Source organism: Polypterus senegalus, chromosome 10 (genome assembly GCF_016835505.1).
Source record: "Polypterus senegalus isolate Bchr_013 chromosome 10, ASM1683550v1, whole genome shotgun sequence".
Taxonomy (NCBI): domain Eukaryota; kingdom Metazoa; phylum Chordata; class Cladistia; order Polypteriformes; family Polypteridae; genus Polypterus; species Polypterus senegalus.
Genome location: NC_053163.1, coordinates 133,800,789 through 133,823,360, shown reverse-complemented (window position 1 = coordinate 133,823,360; position 22,572 = coordinate 133,800,789). Strand labels below are relative to the sequence as shown.

The 22,572-nt window shown below is 43.0% G+C and overlaps 1 protein-coding gene across 2 annotated transcripts in view; it reads left to right on the top strand.

Moving 5' to 3' along the window:
• The first annotated feature begins 6,921 nt into the window (after window positions 1-6,921).
• The window catches only part of tnfaip8l1 (tumor necrosis factor, alpha-induced protein 8-like 1), a 34,180-nt gene continuing 18,529 nt past the window's right edge, over window positions 6,922-22,572 (top strand). For both annotated transcript variants that reach the window (XM_039766740.1, XM_039766739.1), the window contains exon 1: window positions 6,922-7,223. The gene's annotated coding sequence lies outside the window, so the exon portion shown is untranslated. The remainder of the gene's footprint in view (window positions 7,224-22,572) is intronic.

Genomic DNA, 22,572 nt, shown 5'->3' with positions numbered 1-22,572 from the left:
ATATATATATATATATATATATATATATATATACTGCGGTGGGCTGGTGCTCTGCCCGGGGTTTGTTTCCTGCCTTGCACCCTGTGTTGGCTGGGATTGGCTCCAGCAGACCCCCATGACCCTATAATTAGGATATAGTGGGTTGGATAATGGATGGATGGATATATATAAACTGCTCAAAAAAATTAAAGGAACACTTTGAAAACACATCAGATCTTAATGGGAAAAAAATCCTGCTGGCTATCTCTACTGACGTGGACTAGGTAATGTGCTAGGAATGGAAGGAGGCCACATTGTTTGATGGAAATGAAAATTATCAACCTACAGAGAGCTGAATTAAAAGACACCCTGAAAATCAAAGTGAAAAAATGATGCAGCAGGTTCATCCATTTTGATTAAATTTCATTGCAGCAACTCCAAATCGTACTCAGTGGTTTGTATGGTCCCCACGTGCTTGTATGCATACCTTACAATGTTGGGGGGGGGGAGCATGCTCCTAATGAGACGACGGATGGTGTCCTGCGGTATCTCCTCCCAGATCTGGACCAGGGCATCAGATGGACTGAAACATAATGTCCCAGAGGTGTTCTATTGGATTTAGGTCAGACGAGAGCGGGGGCAAGTCAATGGTATCAATTCTTTCATCCTCCAGGAACTGCCTGCAAACTCTCACTACATGAGGCCGGGCATTGTCATGCACCAAGAGGAACCCAGGAGCCACTGCCCCAGCATAGGGTCTGACAATGGGTCCAAAGGTTTCATCCCAATACCTAATGGCAGTCAAGGTGCCATTGTGTAGCCTGTAAAGGTCTGTGCATCCCTCCATGGATATGCCTCCCCAGACCATCACTGACCCACCACCAAACCGGTCATTAGCTGAACGATGTTACAGTCAGCATAATGTTCTCCACAGCTTCTCCAGACCCTTTCACGTCTGTCACATGTGCTCAGGGTCAACCTGCTCTCATCTGGGAAAAGCAAAGGGCACCAGTGGTGGACCTGCCAATTCTGGTATTCTATGGCAAATGCCAATCGAACTCCACGGTACCAGGCAATGAGCACCAGCCCCACTAGAAGATATCGGGCCCTCAGGCCACCCTCAGGAAGTATGGTTCTGATTGTTTGGTCAGAGACATTCACACCAGTGGCCTGCTGGAGGTCATTTTGTAGTGCTCTGGCAGTGCTCATCCTGTTCCTCCTTGCCCAAAGAAGCAGATACTGGTCAGTCCTGCTGATGGGTTAAGAACCTTCTACAGCCCTCTCCAGCTCTCCTAGAGTAACTGTCTGTCTCCTGGAATCACCTCCATGCCCTTGAGACTGTGCTGTGAGATACAGCAAACCTTCTGGCAATGGCACATATTGATGTGCCATCCTGGAGAAGTTGGACTACCTGTGCCAGCTCTGTAGGGTCCAGGTATCGCCTCATGCTACCAGTAGTGACACTGAACATAGCCAAATGTGAAACTAGTGACAAAAGAGGAGGAGGAAAAATGTCAGTGGCCTCCACCTGTTAAACCATTCCTGTTTTGGGGGTCGTCTCATTGTTGCCCCTCTGTTGTTAATTTCATGAACACCAAAGCAGCTGAAACTGATTAACAGCCCCCTCTGCTACTTAACTGATCAGATCAATAGCCCAGAAGTTTCATTGACTTGATGCAATACTCTCATTAAAAGTGTTCTTTTAATTTTTTTGAGCAGTATATACAGTATATGTATATATATATATATTCATTGCATTCATAGTCTGAGTCCCGACCTGAATTGTGTGGGTGGTTAACTACCAGGTAACGCTTGTGGTTGGTTTGCCATTTGGCAAACATCCGCCACGTTGCCCTCTTCATCTGCAAGAAGCAGATCATGGAATGTTGCATAGTTTACTGTCAAATAATGCAAAGAGTATGCGACACGTGTTTCACCCTCATTTGGGCTCATCAGGCGTACACACTCTACTGCTCCCCTCTTGGGGATCGAACCTCGGACGTCAGCTGACGTTGCGCACTCTTTGCATTATTTGACAGTAAACTATGCAATATATAGTATATATATATATATATATATATATATATATATATAGGGTGGCACAGTGGTGCAGTGGGTAGCGCTGCTGCCTCGCAGTTTGGAGACCCGGGTCCTCCCTGTGTGGAGTTTGCATGTTCTCCCCGTGTCTGCGTGGGTTTTCTCCCACAGTCCAAAGACATGCAGGTTAGGTGCATTGGTGATTCTAAATTGTCCCTAGTGTGTGCTTGTTGTGTGTGTGTGTGTGCGTGCCCTGTGGTGGGCTGGTGCCCTGCCTGGGGTTTGTTTCCTGCCTTGTGCCCTGTGCTGGCTGGGTTTGGCTCCAGCAGACCCCCGTGACCCTGTATTTGGATTCAGCGGGTTAGAAAATGGATGGATGGATGGACTTGGAATCAATTAAAAAAATTAATCTCATAATGGAATGGAATTAATTGTAATTATTTGCATCTAACATTAAAACCTGCAATCATAATATATATATTTTTTTCCCAGTTACTAATAACTTCCTTTGTCTTTGTTTTCTGTTTCCGGTAACCTGTGGTGGTGTTCTACACCAGTGCCACTTTACAACCATTGTGCTGGAAATGTTGAAGGATACTAATGTAATGATATAAACCTGCAGCACATCATCTTCTAAGACTTTCATCATTTCCAGATAATATTGAATTATGCTATCGCATTTCTGTATTGTAGAATATCTATTTGGGGCTGGTGAGCCTTTGGTTGTGGAAGCCCTTAAGGTTTATTTTCTCCAGCATTCTTGCAATCTTCAGTTTTACTTTGCTCTCCTCTCCAGTCATCTGACCATAGTGTACAGTATGTCTTCAAATTGGACATTGATGTTGACCAGTTTAATCATTAGACTTACAAACTATGGATTCTTCCATTTGACCATTTTTATAATATTAAATTCTGTTTTAGTACTTATTAAGCATTTGGAGTTACATGTATGCATGAAAATGTGCTATAGAAATAAATGCTATTGTTGTTGCTGAGTGGAAGTGATTAAAAGGCCACTACTTCCCATGCATCAATAGGTTTAGACAAGCAGGCAGAGGCACAAAATTCTCCTTGTTGGTGGAAGGTGACCAAGTGAAGTGGAATTAATAGTTGGAGTAAAACAGTGAGGAAGATATTAATTTAGTCAGTATTAAGAGGTAAGTGGGTGAACCGTATTTCCAGAACGTTAAGCACATCAGCATCAGTCTAGGTAGTGAAATGTGGGTCATTTGCTCTTTGTTCTCTTTATTAATTTCTCCAACACCCCTTAACTATTTCCATGGGCTTAACAAAAGCCAGTTATTCTTATACTTTGTCTGATTTAGCATTTAATGTCTTCCAGGAGATATACTGGGACATGGAAATGACCCAACTTACAAAGCTACATTCTAGATAGATAGATAGATAGATAGATAGATAGATAGATAGATAGATAGATAGATAGATAGATAGATAGATAGATAGATAGATAGATAGATAGATAGATAGGAAATGCAAGGGTAAGGAATGTAACAACCTCCTTGTTTTAAAAATATCTCCTTAGAGGGTTGTCTTTCATGCACAGTTCATTCCCTGGAAGAAGAAGAAGAAGAAGAAGAAGAAGAAGAAGAAGAAGAAGAAGAAGAAGAAGAAGAAGAAAACGAAGAAGAAGAAGAAGAAGATGAAGCAGAAGAAGAAGAAGAAGAAGAAGAAGAAGAAGAAGGTGGTTTACTGAACTCCTCTCAGACTCTCAACCTTTCATTTCCATCCTGAAGTTCCCCCATTTCCTCTCTGACTTTCTCTGGCCATGTTGACTACTCAGACATCCAAACTCCCTTCTGGACTGAACCCTGGGTGTAGCATTTCCAGTGCCTTCCTGACAAGAGAGCTAAATAGGGTCTGAGATGGACCTCAAATGACTTTTGCTATTCCTGAATGTCTGACTTAAGGACAAGGTGCAAACAGTGACAATAGACAGACTGATATTTCAGTACTGGAAACAGCTTATGAACAATAAAGTTTGAAATGATCAAACTTACAAATTCACACATTAAAGCAAAATCAAATAAATGCGGGTCATGCATTTTAAGTGGTTGGAATATATGTGAAGCACATCATATAAAATAAATGAGTTGAATTGAATTACATGTAAATGTACACCCTCATTAAGGGTTAATTCCTGCCTTGTGCCACATGCTGCCAGGATAAGCTCTTTCCCGTGTGATGCCAAGATGGATTAAGTGAATTCAGTAAAGCTTGGATTGATTTGGCTGAAATTATTCAGTTGTTCCGGTCATATGCCACTGCGTCGTCTTGCTTTTCTTATCGTCTATGAAATGTCACCCTAGTACTGGAGTTTCTGAAGCATACCTGTAGCATTTCTGAACAGAGTCTCCTGTGACAGCTTTATGTCACCACAGTGCAACAGGATCTGGAGTGTTAGCAAAGCCATTGGTCTGCCTTGCTAGTAGCACGCTGCCTCTCGGGCACCCCCATGATGTCATGTAACACTAAAAGCCCATAATGGTGCTGATTGTCTGCTCACCTGAATGCACCCATCTCAAATATTCATGTGCTGTCTGAACTGGTGATCTCCTGATTTTAAATCCAACTCTTTTCCCATCTAATCATCTTGTTACTTTTTGGAAACCCCCATTTTAGCACCGTATCTCATTTTTCTGTTTACCGTGTGTTTGTTTTACTGTCGCAATTCCAAAACCACAAAACTTTAAAATGTGCAGTGCAAAGGACTTGTGTCTGTCAAGAATAGGCTCCCCTCCACAGCCCCGCTCCTATTATACTTGGCTGATATTCCTTTTATTTGTGTTTTATCACAATGGTAACATCCTGTAGCCCATAATTTAAAAGTTATTTTGTGTTTCCTGTCTTACTGCCTTTGGTGCCTGGTAGGTTATGAAATCCAGTAGTCCTAGTATTACAGGAAAAAAAAAATCTTTATAAAATGAATTTGTGGATGACAGTGGATGGCTGAGGCTGCCACAGCAAATAGTCAATGACAAGCCATTTTAACCTTTTATGCCTTCATTTGAATGACCATAATTACATTCTGAAGAATGAAAATTACATGCCAGATGTCTAAAATACAACTTTAACTCGGCGGGATTCAGATGCAGCATAATGGCTAGCACTACGACTACTTCACAGATCAACTGACTTGGCTTCAGATCTGTACCTTCTCCCTATGCATATGTGAGATTTTTCTCTGGATACTAAAGCTAGAAGATGTGTGTGCTAAATTAAAAGATGAATTTAAATTGACCCCGTGGGTGTGTGTGTGTGTGCGAGCAAGTGAGTCCTGTGATGGACTGGCACCCCATCCAGGGTTAATTCCTCTCTAACAAGTGATGCTAATGGGACACACTCCAGACCCTGGGACCCTGAATTGTATTCTGTGCATTTGAGAGTGTTTTGTAATGTCATGTTAATCTAAATTGAATCACAGTAATTAGAGATATAAAAAACTGGGGTGGGGATATTTCTCATTGGGGTCTATGGGGCTTTCAAATATACATACCATATCATACCAGGCTCAGACAGGCTTAGCCCACTTCAGGCTCTATCCCAATAGAACTGGGTGCAAGGCAGGAACCAGATTTGGACAAGACACCAGTCCATCCCAGAGCTCACTCACTCACACACACACACACACTGACACAGAACTAGTTTAGAACTGGCAGTCCACAACAGTGGCACGTGGGAGGAATACAAACCACACAGACAGAGAGAGAACATGCAGACTCCACACAAGGTGGGTCTGGCTGCGGTAATTCTGGTAGTTAACATTTGACTAGTTAAAGGTAGATTTAGAGAGATTTTGAAATGTGTCTTGACAATTCAAAATTACTGTTTAAATATTTAAAATAGTATTTTAGATATACATTAATAATACCTGCATTTCCAATTTTCACTATAGTCAAAATGTAACAAATACCTAAACTATTAAACACAGTACTACATTAAATGTTAAAAATGACTTGCCATACATAAAGTGGTTAAAGTGGCTCATTTACGAGTTCAATTGATTGACCGATTTACTGAGGAGATGACAGAGCTGCTGTTACAGAATGAAAACCGTAAAGAGGTGCACAATGCTTAACAAAGTTCACCCTGCACTGTTGATCAGTGGGGTTAGAAGAGCAAACAGACAAGTATCAAGCACATAAACAAAAAAGGCAAATGGGAAACACTTAAAAATAAACTTTTATGAAACGTATAGATACATAAAAATCAATAAATTGATAAATACAAAGATGTAAAAGGCATACGAAATAAGGGGAGATAGATAGATAGATAGATAGATAGATAGATAGATAGATAGATAGATAGATAGATAGATAGATGTGAAAGGCACCACAAAGTACTGTACATCACAAAACGTTATACAATCACACACGTGCATTTTTCTTGATTTTCGGGGATATTCCAACAGCATCATGTGCAAAATGCGCAGTACAGTAACCCTATAGTCTACATCATAGCTTTTACTTCTACATAATCGATTTTTTCATTTAGGTATTTGAATGAAAACACAAAGCAATCTTTCACATCGCACATCGCACACTGCACAGCTAACCACTAATCATAGTAGAAAAGGTTATGTCGGCATTTGGACTCGGGGCTGAGTAATAGGAGCGGACAGGTGTGAGGCTGGAGACTGGGCTAGTGCCGATTTCAGATTACACCAGTGTGTATGTCCACTAGTTTTCAGTCAGTATTTTTAGTTCAAACTTTTCAGAACATTTTCCTTCTTTGTTTTTTTTCCTAACATTTAACCGAGTTTCCTTTTCCAGTTGTCTACGCTCACAATTACTGGAAGCTGCTGGAGGAGTGGGGGAGCAGGTCGTTAAACTTTGCAGTCACCAGCCGGGCCTTCGGAAGAGGAGGCGACTAACCCTATTGGTTGCTGTCGAAGTGCCAAGTTGAAATCCCTCCTCAAATTTTGAAAGTTCTCTCGTCCAGTGTGGAGTCGGGTTTCCGCGCTTGTAATCGATCTACGAGTAAAAACACAAAAAGGCGCTTCAATAATTTAGCAGTGCGCCTGGAGGATCTACTGAGAAAAAAAACGACGTGTCCACAGAGATGATAATCCTCGGCGCTGGACTGAGAAAAGTTTGAAACGTGAAGATCGTAGAGGAGGAGGAGGAGGAGTAGAAAAAGAAAGTCGAGTGAACTTCGGTCGAGAGGGAGACGAAAAGAGAGAGAGAGAGGTGAGATAAACGTGCCGACCTCAAACTGCACACTGAAATCAAAGCAGGGGAATAAAGCGTCCGTCGTCCGGCCACAGCCGTATTGATTGGCGACAGTAAAGTGGCCTGGGTGGGAGTGTTTTTGTGACAGTGTGCAGAGATGGACTTGTGCCCGCACCGAGTTGGGTTTGTGCTTTACGACAGTTATTGACGATGGAATTTTGAAAACATTTAGGTGAAGGGGTCAGCCTGAAGAGGTGTGTGCCGTGGCGTCACTTTGTCAGAGAAGAGGAGCACTGGGGTGGCGAACAGCAGACCATCTTCGACATCCCGCAAATGGGAGCTTCCGGCGTCCGCGAAGTATTTGTGGGAGCGCAATGACTGCTACCAAATATTCTTTTTATATGGCGCCATGCAGACTGTTTCCGTGGCAACCACAATAATTGCAATAGCTGCTTGTACACTGGGTACCTCATTTCGTATGCATTTTAGTGATGGGTATTTATTTATTACGTGACTTCGTTTTTTAATTAATATTGCGCCTGTCACACAATGCTTGACACAGCTTAGTGCTCAGTAATACAGTTTTAATGATCTATAGGAAAAGTTCAAACACGTTAGGATTCCGCACTGTAACAAATACAAGGGGCTCATAATCAAATGTTACTGGTTCATGGTGACTGATGCTGTTAGATCGCTTTCTGTTTGTTATTTGATATCTTCTCACGTGATCTTGCCATGCCTCCACCTCTCAGACCCATACGTTTTGGGAAGACCCCGATCCAGACGTCCGTGCCTCACGCAGCCCTTTTTTTCTGAGGGCGTCTCTAGGGACGCGAACTCTCTGAGCTGGAGAGGCGGAGGAGGAAACGCCTGCCACTCGTGCGTGATTCTCGGGGGGAGGAGAGCTGGTATCCGAGCAACCGGGGCGCGGGAACCGCGAGTCGTGGGTGGACCCTTGGGTGTCGCTGCTCCGGTCTGCGTCTTTGACTTTGACAGTCCGAGGCCCTGACGGGAACATCATTGATCATTTCCAGGACTTCACTATTCGCCCACTGTAAGGGGGGGCCGACCCCACTGGATCAACCGCTACAACTCAAATGTAAACCCGGGCCTAATGACAAGACTGGATTTAAACCAACTGATTGAACTCATGTGCCCTGGTGGTACCCTGTGATCAGAGGGTAGAACCCTCAGAACCCCCGCAATTGCAGAAAAAATAACCAACATGAAACTTGGTCTCAGTTTATAATATAAATTTAAATCATCCACCAAGGGAACACTGATAAATATTTCATCATCCCACTGCCTGCAAATTTCATTAAAATCTTGTCATCCATTTTTGAGCTATGAATCAATCTGTAATCAATAACTGACCTGTTCAATCATTTCAACTCATCAGGTCAACCCAGATCTAGTAGGAGTTGCCAGGGGACATCCATATGACATGCCAGAACCACCTTAACTGGCTCTTTCCAATCTGGGAGATCAGTGACTCATTTGCAGATGATGTTGTCCTGTTTGTTTCATCAAGCCATGATCTTCAGCTCTCTCTGGATCGGTTCACAGCCAAGTGTGAAGCGGCTAGGATGGGAATCAGCAACTCCAATTCCGAGACCATGGTCCTCAGCTGGAAAAGAGTGGAGTGCCCTCTCGGGGTTGGAAGCGAGATGCTGCCCCAAGTGGAGGAGTTCAAGTATCTCGGGGTCTTGTTCACGAGTGAGGGAAGAATGAAGCGTGAGACCGACAGGCGGATCGGTGTGGAGTCCGCAGTGATGCGGGCTCTGCATCGGTTTGTCGTGGTGAAAAAGGAGCTGAGCCGTAAGGCAAAGCTCTCAATTTACCAGTCGATCTACGTTCCTACCCTCACCTATGGTCATGAGCTATGGGTAGTGACTGAAAGAACGAGATCGCGAATACAAGCGGCTGAAATGAGTTTCCTCCTGAAATGAGTGTCTGGGCTTTGCCTTAAAGATAGGGTGAGAAACTCAGTCATCCGGGAGGGGCTCAGAGTAGAGAGAGGAGTCAGATGAGATGGCTCAGGCATCTGATCAGGATGCCTCCTTGACGCCTCCCTGGTGAGGTGTTCTGGGCACATTTAACTGGGAGGAGGCCCCGGGGAACACCCAGGACACGCTGGAGGGACTATGTCTCACGGCTGGCCTGGGAACACCTCAGAAGAGCTAAAAAAAGTGGCCAGGGAGAGGGAAGTCTTGGCATCTCTGCTCAAGCTGCTGCCCCTGTGACCCAATCTCAGATAAGCAGAAGAGGATAGATGGATCAGTGACTCTACTCTGAAGCTCTCATGAAATTGCTGAGCTTCTCATCCTGTCATGGAATGTCAGCCCAGCAGCCTTGTGAAGAACCCTTATCTCTGCTGGTCATTACTTACAGCTCATGACCTATAGGTTAGGACAGGGATGCAGATGGACTATCCATCCATTTTCCAACCCGTTGAATCCGAACACACGTGGGTCTGCTGGATCCTAGCCAACACAGGCACAAGGCAGGAACCAATCCTGGGCAGGGTGCCAACCCACCGCAGGACACACACAAACGCACACCAAGCGTTTGGCCAATTTAGAATCCCCAATCCACCTAACCTGCATGTCTTTGTACTGTGGGAGGAAACCAGAGCGCCCGGAGGAAACTCATGCAGACATGGGGAGAACATGCAAACTCCAGACAGGAAGGACCCGGGAAGCAAACCCAGGTCTCCTAACTGCGAGGCAGCAGCGTTACCACTGCGCCACCGTGCTGCCCGCAGATGGACTAGTAAACCAAGAATTTTATCTTTACACTCGACTCCTGCTTTACTACCATGGAAATGCTGCTGCCACACTAATCCACTTGTTGATCTCACATTCTTTTTTGCCATTCACTCATGAACAAGATCCTGAGATACTTGATCTCCACCACTAAGGGCAGACCAGGAGGAAGCAATCCACTCTTTCCCGAGAGGACCTGGAGGTGTTGATCCTCATCCCAGGCGCTTAACACTCTCCAACAAATCGTTGGAATGCATGCCAAAGGTCACTGTCAGATAAGGCAAAGAAAAGCAATGATGCTAATCCTGGCCTTCTCAACTAGACACCCTCTCATCCTCCGCTGCACCTTAATATCCTGTCCATGAAAACCATAAACCGGAGTGGTGAGAAGACACAGCCTTGATGGAGTCCGACACCCATAGTGAACGAATTTGACTTAATGCCAAGTATTCGGACACAGCTCCCACTACATTTATAGGGAACGGACAGCACCCAAGAGCAGCCCTGCTACCTCATATTCCTGCAGCATCTCCAATAGCACATGCCAAGGGACACGGTCATATGCTATTTCCAAATCTACAATACACATGTAGACTGGGTTACTCCCATGCACCTTTCAGCAACTACTCCAGGCAGAATAGGTGGTCTACTGTTTCATGGCCAAGATGGATTCTCCATTGTTCCTTCAGTATCTTTGGCTCAACCTTTGGATGGATCCTTCCCTCCAGCACGATTCCATATGCTTTACCTAGAAGGCTGAGGAGTGTGATCCTTCTGTGGTCAGAACACACCTTCTTAAATATGGGGACCACCACACCAATTTTCCATTCCAAGCGTGCTTTACCTGCCTTTCTGCCATGGAATAGACACATTAACCACGCCATCCCAATAATATCCAGCACTTTTAACATCTCTGGTTGGATCTCATCCACCACAGTAGTCTTCCCACCACCCTCTTCAATCAGTAATCAATAATTGACCTGTTTGTGAACAAAATCTCTCAAGAATGGCTGAATTTGCAAGAAATGTTCATTGGACTGAATGAAAATCTTTTCAGCTGTTCATGAGATATTTTGTTTCCAAACAGGTCAGTGACTGATTGATTCTCCTCAAAAGTTGATCTGTAATTAACAATTCTAATGATACAAATCAACTTGAGAAATCAAAAACCGTAGAATTTGTGTTTACCACATTTCTGTGTTATACTGCAGTTTCACTTGCAGTTTTGTTCCTTTAGGTGGTGGCACCATGGGTAGCATTGTCACCTCACAGATGTAGTCCCCTGGCTTCAAATCCTACACCTGGACGTTGCTCTACAGGTATCTGCAGGGGTTTTCCTCCAGCCTTTCTAGTTTTCTCCCACATCTCCAAAGGCATGCAGGTCAGATTGACTGGCAATTCCAAATTGTCCGTTTGTGTATGCCCGGGACTGGGCCCTGCAGCTTGGTGGTTCCCTGTTCAGGCTGTTTTCTGCCTTGAATTCCATGATACTGGGGTAGGCTGCAGCCCCCTGCAGTCCTGAATTGCACTGAATGGGTTTGTGAATAAGATGAGGTGACATTTTGCTCTTCGAGTGATTGTGCTATTCTAGTGTGTTGAGTAGTGGTGCATAGGGCACGGGTGCCAAACCCACGTCTTGGAGGTCTGCAGTGGCTGCAGAATTTAGTCCTGGCCCACTTTTTCAATTACTTACTAATTATTTCTCTTATAGGAAATACTCCTTTTAACTGAATTTTAATAAAAAATTGAGAATTCATAACTGTTTTATTTTCCCTAAACCAGTATCCATCCATCCATTTTCCAACCTGCTGAATCTGAACATATAGAGTCACTGGGGGTCTGCTGGAGCCAATCCCAGCCAACACAGGGTGCAAGGCAGGAACCAATCCCAGGCAGGGCGCCAACCCACCGCAGTCCCTAAACCAGTAACAAAACAATAATAAGATGCAAAGTGAGCAGATGATGTGATCCCATTTGCACTAGTGTATCAATCATACAATACACGTTTCAATAAAGTATTTGAAAAGAAATGGCGAACATCTGAGAAATATTGATCTGCTCCTGGCCACAAAGCATTTAGATGGTGCATGTACGAAAAAAGCAAATCAAGAGTTTTGGAAATGTCTGGCAAGGAAGAGTGAGAGCACTAAGACGCCATTGGCTTAAATAATGCATTTCATTAACATCATGAATTTCTACCTAATTAAAACATGTCGCCTTCCTGGATGTGAATGTGAGACTCCTGAGGCAAGTCCATTAAAATTATTGGGAAAGAAGTTGTTCAGTTCTTAACAGTAATTGGTCGCTAATAAAGAAAGTGGCAGGAATGAAAACCTGCAGCCTATGTGGCCACCCTCCGCAGCTGATGTGGGGTATGCGTCTCCTCTCTGAAGCATCCTCTTGTTCACATATAAAGAGTAAAAACAGAGTGAAGACGGAGAGAGCTGTGAACAATTCTCAGTTAAAGTACAAGAACAGATTATACTAATTACTACAGTACATAGAGAAATGGTACACATAAAAATATAGATTTGTTAAAACACGCTGAGAACAAGGTAGAAACTGCTTATATATAAATGGAAACCAACACTATCTGTCCATTAATTCATTGATGAACTATGGCTGGTGGAGATTAAAATTGTTAAAGAGAAAGTCAAAGACTTGGAGACCCTGGCTACCTGGCTGCCTACCCCCTGCTGGGTTTTCTATGGTGGAGTCTGTGGTGGCCATCCAGAGAATCTTTCCAATGCTCCTTTATTCAAGTTGACTTTTCCATACCCAGAAGAGCAGTGGCACCAAGTGCCACATCCAGATATTGAGAAGAGAAACAGAACAGAGAAGGGTTAGTAATGGTTTACAGATATTGTATTATTTATAATTTTGAACAAATGACTAACAAACAGAGGTACAGAATGCACCGCTAATCCGCAGCTCTTGTCAGGGTATGCCACACTAAGTTGTGAGTGTACAGCCTGATTTAAAAGCTGAGACTGAAGGGGCATTTCTTATATGAGCGGGCTGATCATTCCACAGCTTCAGGGCCCTGTAACTAAAAGCTCGTCCTCCCACTGTTATTTGATGAATCCTTGGAATCTTAAGTAGACTGGCATCTTGTGATCTCAATGTGCTCTTCAGTTTGTAAGTAATGATAACCTCAGCTAAGTAAGCAAGGCCTTGGCCATTTAAGACTTTTTTATATTAAAAGGAAGATTTTGAAATCAGCCCTAAACTGAACTGGGAGCCAGTGTAAGGACTTGAGAAGTGGAGTTGTGTGTTTATATTTTTCTGCTTCATTTTATAATCCTCGTAGCGCCTTTTTGAATTAACTGACAACTGTATAAAGAACAATTTAATAGCCAGTAAATAACACATTGCAGCAGTCCATCCTAATGTTGTCAATCACTTTTCCCCTTTTACCTAATGTAAATTGCTGTTTAGTTATTTTTTCTTTATTTTTTTGGTTAAGGCCATTTTCCAAGGTGACTTACAACATTTGAGTAGGAGAAGATAGGATGAAATGACACCTTTTATTGGCTAACTAAATAGATTACAAATGCAAGCTTTCAATGCAGCTAAGGCCCCTTCATCAGGCAATTTGTTCAGTTTCTTTGGTTTTTCCAACTGGAGCACAGGCAGACAAAGTGACATGCATCTGGTCCACAGTGTCAGTAGAGGGATTTGAACCCACGACCTCAGGGTTTGAAGTCCAAAGCCTAAAACCACTGTGCCACACAATCTTTCAAATATTAAAACTAGACTAAACCAATGCAAGCTTAAGATACTGGTGGAGTTACCTGAGTGGAAGTGTTAAAAGATTGTAACCTTAAGTCCAGCTGAAAAAAATGGGGCCCTAACAATTGTAATAAGGCTGGCTCTTCTCCATGGGATGCTATTTGTGTGTGAACTGGTCATCCAGTCACAATGGCCTGGCAACAAGGGAGCAGCGGTCTTTTGGGGTACATGGATAGGATTGACGGCTTGTAATATAGTGCTTGAACTTCTGTCCTCATCCCACCTGTTGGGCTCGGTCAGCTTTTTGTGATTATTAATATATGGTCACTGTTTAAAATGTGTGTCATATTGGCTACTTGAAGGGAGGAGATGATAACAATGATAATGATGATGAATGTGTGGTAGTTATGGAAGTGATTTGTAAATGAGGATGTGGCACCAACAGGGTCCGTTAAAGCCTCTCACTTGATTCTGTCCATTTGTCCCTTTTGGCTGGTAGGGCGACTTTACATCCTTCATAATATCCTTTTAGGAGAAGCCCATCAACTCCTATTCCAACTGTTTCTAACTGTTAGGATTGGTTACTTTATCTCAGTTTTATTGTATTGTTTCTGGTAATCATACACTCCTTTTGTTTTCTTTTATTTTTTGAGTCACAGAGCCTGATTCTTATCTTCTTCTTTGTCCTAGCGGCTATCCCACAATGGCACAGGGTCCGCTGTCCGGTACGCACGTCTCCACTTGGCATGGTCAAGGAGCCTTAATAGAGCCCGATTCCGCCATTTTGGTTTTCATACTCGCTGTCATTTTGGAGCTCCTGTCCTTAGTAGCATGTCCTCTGAGGTCACGATGTGTTAAAGGGTCCTCTGGGATATCACCTCCTCTTCCGAGTTGCAGATTCGCGACCCTTATCAAATTGCTCTTTCAAACTCTTTTTGTGAAATGATTTTTGGTAACGACTTCTTGCTTTTGTTTTTGGCCACAATTGTTATCTCTCATTTTGGCCTTGATAGTTGTCTCCTAGTAATGTTGCTTTTTTGGCTTTTGGCTTTACTCCTGACTTACTCAAACCCAGTCTGTTGGCAGTTGTGGCCAAAGGTTTTGAGAATGACACAAGTATTGGTTTTCACAAAGTTTGCAGCTTCAGTGTTTTTAGATCATTTTGTCAGATGTTTCAATGGTACACTGAAGTAGAATTACAAGCATTTCATAAGTCTCAAAGGCTTTTTATTGACAGCTATATTAGTATGCAAAGAGTCAATATTTGCACATAGGACTCCAGATGAGGCCTCACCAGTGTGTTATAAAGCTGGAGCAGAACCTCCTTGGACTTGTACTGCACACATCAAGGCGCTATATAACCTGACATTCTGTTAGCCCTCTTAATGGCTTCTGAACACTGTTGGGAAATCGACAGGTTAGAGTCCACTATGACTCCTAAATCCCTTTCACCTTATGAATCTATACATTTATTATTGTATATTTTAAAATATTTGAGCATTTTTTATTCCCATTACACTTGGTCTACAGTCATGGAGAAAAGTTTTGAGAATGACACAAGTACTGGTTTTCACAAAGTTTGCTGCTTCAGTGTTTTTAGATCTTTTTCTCCGATGTTTCAATGGTACACTGAAGTAGAATTACAAGCATTTCATAAGTTTCAAATGCTTTTTTATTGACAACTACATTAGGTTCATGCAAAGAGTCAATATTTGCAGTGTTGACCCTTCTTTCTTTTTCCAAGACCTCTGCAATTCGCCCTGGCATGCTGTCAATTAACTTCTGGGTCAAATCCTGACTGATGGCAGCCCATTCTTCCATAATCAATGCCTGCAGTTTGCCAGAATTTGTGGGTTTTTGTTTGCCCACCCATTTGGACTCATTTGTACTAATTCCCTTCATACATTTAAACACTTCCATCATGTCACCTCTTAATCTTCTTTAGTTTAAACTGTAAAGGCTCAGCTCTTTTAATCTTTCCTCATAATTCATCCCCTGTAGCCCTGGAATCAGCCTAGTTGCTCTTCTCTGGACCTTTTCCAACGCTGCTTTGTCCTTTTTGTAGACTGGAGACCAGAACTGCACACAGGACTCCACATGAAGCCTCACCAGGGCGTTATAAAGCTTGAGCAGAACCTCCTTGTTTAGATAACAGATGGATGGAAGAAACTCAAAACCTTAAGCTTAACAGGCTCCATCCCTGTGATTCTGAATTTGAATAAGTGGGTTTTGGAATGTTATGCCATGTCATGATCTGTTCTGTCCAGTAGAGAGGCAGCCTGTCACATTTCCAGTCTCACCATTATACTTGCAAAACACGTCTGCATATGTCAGTCCAGTACAGAATAATCATTGTCAAGATTAGGTAAACCTTATTAATCCCAGGGAGAAATTTAGATGCATACAGTAGTGAAACATAAAAAACAAAGATACAGACTTACAGGACAAATAATAGAATCAATCTATCAATAGATAGATAAATAAATGAATTTATACTGTGCAGAAATAGCAACTTGAACTTAGAGTTTTAAGTGTTTAGTCTGGGACATCAGGAGGAAGCATTGAATTACCCGATAGCAGCAAGCAGAAAAGACCCCCAGAGGTGTTTCTTAGCACATCATAGAAGAATGAGCCTGTGGCTAAAAGGGCTCCAAGACAGCACCTCCAGGAGGAGATTTTAAATGATGGCATCCAGTTTTGCCACCAGACCCTTTCCCACAGTAGCTTCTAATGTGTGCATTGATAAGTCTCTTCAGGCATGTTGTGTTATTTGATCTCAGGTTGTTTCCCCAGGGGATCACAGCGTAGAACATTGCACTGGCTACTACGGACTGATAGATCTCCAACAGCTTGCTGCACACTTACAAAGACCTGAGTCTCCTTAGGAAGTCTAGTCTGCTCTGGCCCTTCTTGTACAGTGCCACTGTGTTATCAGACCAGTCCAGTTTGTTGTTTATGTGAACTCCCAGGTACTTGTAGCTCTGCACACCTTCTACCTCCTCCTTCTCCCGAATGGTGACTGGTCTCTTGAGGCTGTTTGGCACACTGAAGATCCACCATCAACTCTTTAATCTTGCTGATGCAGGTGATTTTTGCTGTCCCAGAGCCTACTACACTCTGGTTCATCTTTGTTATTAATGCAGTCTATGATGGAGGAGTCATCTGAGAACTTCTATAGATGGTGAGCGCTGCTATTACACTGGAAATGCGCTGTGTAGAGGTCGAACAGGAAGGGAGACAGGACAGTTCCCTAAGGTGTTCCAGTGTTACACAGCACCAGTTCTTACACACAGTCTTTGAGTCTCACTCACTGCTGTCTGTTCTTTCCATGTTTACCCAGTTGCTTCAGTCTGTCACATCCCAGTAGTTCCAGTACTACAAGTATTGCTCCCTGTATTAGCCACAATTTTTCTAGTGCATTCAGTTCAATTCAGTGTTTTTTTTGTGTAACGCTCTGCAGGCTCAGAGTGTGGAGACAAGTTCACAGATAAATGCACATTAGAAAGTCAACTCAGGTTGGACATTTTAGAGACAAAGCCAGAGAGCCGAGAGAGCGCGTTGGTTTGGACATGTGCAGAGGAGAGATGCTGGGTATATTGGGAGAAGAATGTTAAAGATTGAGCTGCCAGGCCAGAGGAAAAGAGAAGGGTTTATGGATGTGGTGAGTGAGGACATGCAGGTGATGGGGGTAACAGAGCAAGATGCAGAGGACAGAAAGATATGGAAGAGATGATCCACAGTGGCAACCCCTATTGGAAGCAGCCAAAAGAAGAAGAATACTAACTTTACAAATTACTTAATGCATACATACACATTGTAAGAGAAACAGATGGCAACGATAAAGAATTGGGGTATCAGCCTGGTCACCCCATATAGTTGGTTTTGTAAAAATAAACAATAACCGCAATGGATGCGGAGTCATCTTTGCAGATGTGAGTTCAGAAAAGAACTGTCACAAGATGGTGGATCCTCCAGTTTTGGGTCCTTCTGACAGGAAGAGGCGGGTCCAGGAGGACGTACACCGGAAGTGATGTCAGAGGCCATCGATCATCTGGTCTGCAGAGAGAGGAAAAGAGAAAGGCATTAGGACACAGTGCCATCCCCTGGAGTGGCAGTAGAATTACAGTCACTAGACCTCTTCGGCTGACCCCTATGCGTACGTATGTGGCAGCATAAAGGCGTAGATTAAATAATAAAGTAAACGGCTTAACATAAATGGAGCCTAGCAATGTCTGTGCAGCACATAATTGTTGAGCTGCGGTGTATCTGCTCCTTGCATTTTGGCCAGCTGTCCCAGACTGTTCAGTTTATTTAATTTGGTTTTGTCCTCTAATTCTCCTTTATGCTTTAGATCAGGGGGTCTCCAACCTTTTTTCCCCTGAGAGCTACTTTTACAAAATGAAAGTGGCTGAGAGCTACTCATGTTTTCTAACGTTTATTCTCATTCCTTATTTCAACTCAAACAAACTGAATAAGCTTGTTTTGCCTGAACATTTACAAAATGCTGGTGTCCATGACTCAAATTAAACTCATATTGTGATTAAAATATCACAAAAAATATTTAGTTCACCTGCATTGTGTATGTCTATATGCATTTTCTAGTGTATGTCACACTTTTGAATTAAAACACGAATGCGGTCAAAATAAAACAATGCACTTCCAAATACACAGATATTCCTTCTTCATTTGTCATTTTGTCACATGTCACTGTGTCACTTTATTCACAGGTCCAGTTGCATGTGTGATGTGCTTTTTAGTTAGTCAGATGACTGCCAATGAGGTGTCTGGTGAAGTGGAGCCACTGAGGTTCACTCTTAAGGAGTCATTGTAATGTTCATCTGTCAGTCTTGTTCTGAACTTTGATTTCATGACATTCACGTCAGACTCACAGGGGTATGGAGACCCAAACAAAGCAGACATTTTTAGAGCTGCTTGGTGAAGATTCTTATAGTTATCTGGCTGTACTAACCTCCAGAAATGCTGAGAATGCTGTTGAATCTTTAACTGCACGTTATTTTGAAGGTTTACTAATATATAATATAGAAAATCCAATGTCTCTCAGTTTGTATGTCTGTCCACTTTTCACGAGAGAACTACTTAACAGATTTTTTTTTCGATAATTTGCTTGAACATTGAAGTTGATTTTGCGACTTCTCCTGTTTCGCTATGTATTATAGTTTGCTTGCGGTACCAATTTATTTTTATTTTTGCGCGAATCCAAGAGAGACGCAGCGGTCCGAGGGGAGGAGCCTTCCTCACTCGCTCGCTCGCCAGCTTCGGGGCATGTTCCTTAACTCCACTTAGCTAGCGAACGAGAGAACAATTTAACTCAAATTTGTTTGATGTTTAAAATAAAGTGTCCGGTTATTCTCTTAAGTGTATGCCACATTGAAAATAGATCGATTGCATTTCAGATTGTGGATCGTGATATGATTTTTTGGAAAGATCGCCCACCCCTAATTTAACTAATTAAGCTTTCAAATTTATGTACGATTCATTAACCCTTTGGCGAGCTACTTGGAAAGAGTTTGCGAGCCACCGTTAGCGCGTGAGCGACGTGTTGGAGACCCCAGCTTTAGATGGACTAAGATGTTTCAGGTAAGGCAGACAGAAGTTTCGAGGTAAGGCTGTTACAGTCATTAGTCATGGCGCCGGAGAGTGCTGACGTGTTGTTTGTTGACTACCACACGTAAGTAAGGATTTCATTGTCCTGTGACAATAATGACTCTTCAGACCTCTGATCCTTTTGACTTCCCACCATTTTCAGTGTCAGTTCTCCATGTGTTAGCCACAGTTTGCCCATAATATACCACCTTCTCTGGATTTAACCCAGTTGCCTCAGTCTGTTCAGTTTAGCCACTCGCGGCATGCAGTTGCTCCATGTTACTGGGTAAGACTGCTAGGAGATGCCAGTCACCTCTGTGACTTCAGTCCCTACCCAGGCAGTGGCACATGATAAAGCCTGCCGGCTGTGCTACATTTGTGGTGCCACCCTGCATGCTCCAGTGTCTCGTGATGACGCTTTTCTGTATGCTGCTTTTGTCTAGGTTACCTCATTGTGTTTTCTTTTTTTTTTCTTTCTATTGTTTCCTAGGATGAGTCACCCGGCACACAATAGGGCTGCTCACTCTGTTGCTTGTATGTGAGTGGGTGTTTTTTTTTCCAGACTTTCCAAAGGGAACTTTTGGCCTTGTCATTGTGGGTAAACAAGCACTGAGCCTTGCATGTGGGCTCTGTCATTCCAGGGTGCGTCGCCCATTTCAGCAGCCTTGTACTAAACTGATTTCTTTGTTTACTAAGTCGCCAGCTTGTGGAAGGAATGAAAAAAGGACAATAAAGACGAATGTGCCGCTAGCAATGACAAGGGGAGGAGTGGCAGAGTGGCATGGCTTCCAGAGCATGGCTTTGTACCTTGTCTAACTATATTTGGTATGAGTGTACATGGCGGGAAACACCAGTGCTATAAATAGCTCATCAGTGAGGAGCATGGCAGAGCAGGGAGGATTATAAGGGTGGTCAGCACCTGAAGGTGGTGTGCCAACGAGGGATCACTTGACAATTGTCGTGTGTCAACTAATCATCATCCTCTCCCTCTGGAATGTGTCCTGCCCCACAATTCCTGACCCTATTTTACTCCATTTGCTTTTACACTTTACAAGTATGCCAGTCTGAGGACTGGGAGCCCTGGCATACAGGAAACCCCGCTGGTGGGATGTGTGTGAGAGCTGGATTATTTTATCGTATTTATTTCTTTTTATCATCAGGCTGTCTTGTGGTGGGTAGTTTCATTGTCCCTGGGGATGGTGGGAGGCAGAGTGGAGTTGGTTTATGTTTCTGTGTGTTTTTATTTATTTTTACTGATCATTTTCACACTGCCTTCCCATCACTCCACGTTTTATACAGTGTCTGCATGGACTGTGGGGTCAACTGAAAACATATCTAAATGCAAACCCCAAAGGGTCTCGGTCTCCGAGTAATGAAAGCAAAAGGTCGCCTCCTCACATCTGCTTCCTGACATGGCCCGTGAGAGTGGACAGCCTAAGACTGCCCGTCCAGTGACGACGCATTCCAGACATTGCTGGCCTAAATGGTGACGGGAAGGGAAGAGAATATTGTGCACGCTCGCACACTGCCAGACACAAGGGTGCTATTTTCATATGTAAATGTTATAGTGAGACAAAAATACTCGTCACTCAATTAAACAGAAGTTGCTACAATTTTGCAAGCAGTTACAGAATGCAGCACGCCAAATGAACAAGGCAAACACCCATTTTAAATAAAGGAGAGAGATGAGCAAAAAGTGTGTGCCTGCGCAGAACAGGACATGAACAGGTGCGCTTTATACTGTATATTCTGATAGCAAAAAGGAAGGCAATGTTTCCTGGAATAAGGATTGTAATGGATCCTGCCATTTTCTTTTAAGCTGATGTCACATTATGTGACTTCTAGTCATTGGGTATGTCAGACTAGCTGACCGGAGTTGCCAATCTCACCAGTGGACCATGTCGGTTTACACGACTAAAAATCACTGCCAATGTCATATTTACCGACTGACCTGTGCCGACCTTCCAGCACAGTCCCGCTTGCCCCTTTTTTGTTACAGCCAATAATGTGCTGCCTGACAAAGCCGGCGCTGTATGAGGGGTTAACTGGCACAATAAATTCAGCTGCTGTCTCTGCCCTTTTTATTATTTTTTTCTTTTTCTCTTTCTGTTGTGGTGCATAAAACACAAGATCACCCAGCAGATAAGCGTCTCTTCTGTTTGTGAGGTCCAAAGCGCCTATGTTTCTTATTCCTCGTCACTGCATTCTGCATTACACTTCCAGATGACCATTCATTGGTTGTCAGGTCTAATGCACATAAACCCACCCGTACGACTAAAGACAAAAATCAAGCCTGCTCAATTTTGTCTGAGCGAGTTGCAGAATAGCTGGAGTGAGTCACTTGGCATATCACATTACACGACTGCCCTTCACGGCAGTGTGCCATTGACTGCCACCAACTTGCTAACATTAAAGGCCACGACTGAAAATTGCTAGAAAAGTCGTCTAATGTGATGTGTGGCCTTTTGCCCGCAGAATGACAATCCATCTTGTGTAGCATGGCATTGCCACTTGCCTAAAACGTAGCAGCTCATGTGGTATACTTATATCCAACAAAGCACAGCAAAATAAGAGGCCCTATTATTTTGTTTGCATTCTGTAATACCTTGAATGTTACCAGAAGCAAAGGAGATGGCCATTGGCATGCTGCAGACAGACGTGTCATATGCCAGTGTTGCCAGACACTCTGGATTAAGCTGTTCCAGGTTGTGAAGGTTGTTACTTCAATGGCATGACTCGGTTGTTCCAGGTTGACACAACCATGGGGGGAGCTTAGGATGATTCCAAGGGTCTCTTACTGACAGGGGCACTCAAAATACTCGAGGATAATTTTTATCAGTTTTTATTTAGCATATACAAACAGAGATAGTAGTACGTTAAGCAGTATTTCTTATTTATATTATAAATACACTTATTATATAGTGCATTTCATTTCTATCTATGTTAGTCCATTCTCAATACTTGATGCAAACAAACCAGTTTACAGGATTGGTCAATCTAACCCAACAACCAAAAGATCAAACAAATCAAATCAGAAGCCAGTTCAAATAAGCCATACAGACATATGCTTATTATTAAGTAATCCACAAGGAATGTGCTGTATTGCAGTAAATAGAAAACAGCACATTTCGGTTACTAGTAATTTTAGTAGTAGACCGCTTTCTTTGAGCGTATCTGTGAGGTAACATGGTTCATGCACCTCTCTAAATCAGTCCTGCCCTGGTGTCAGCAATCCTTTGGTCATCCCAAATGAAGGTGGTGAGTAG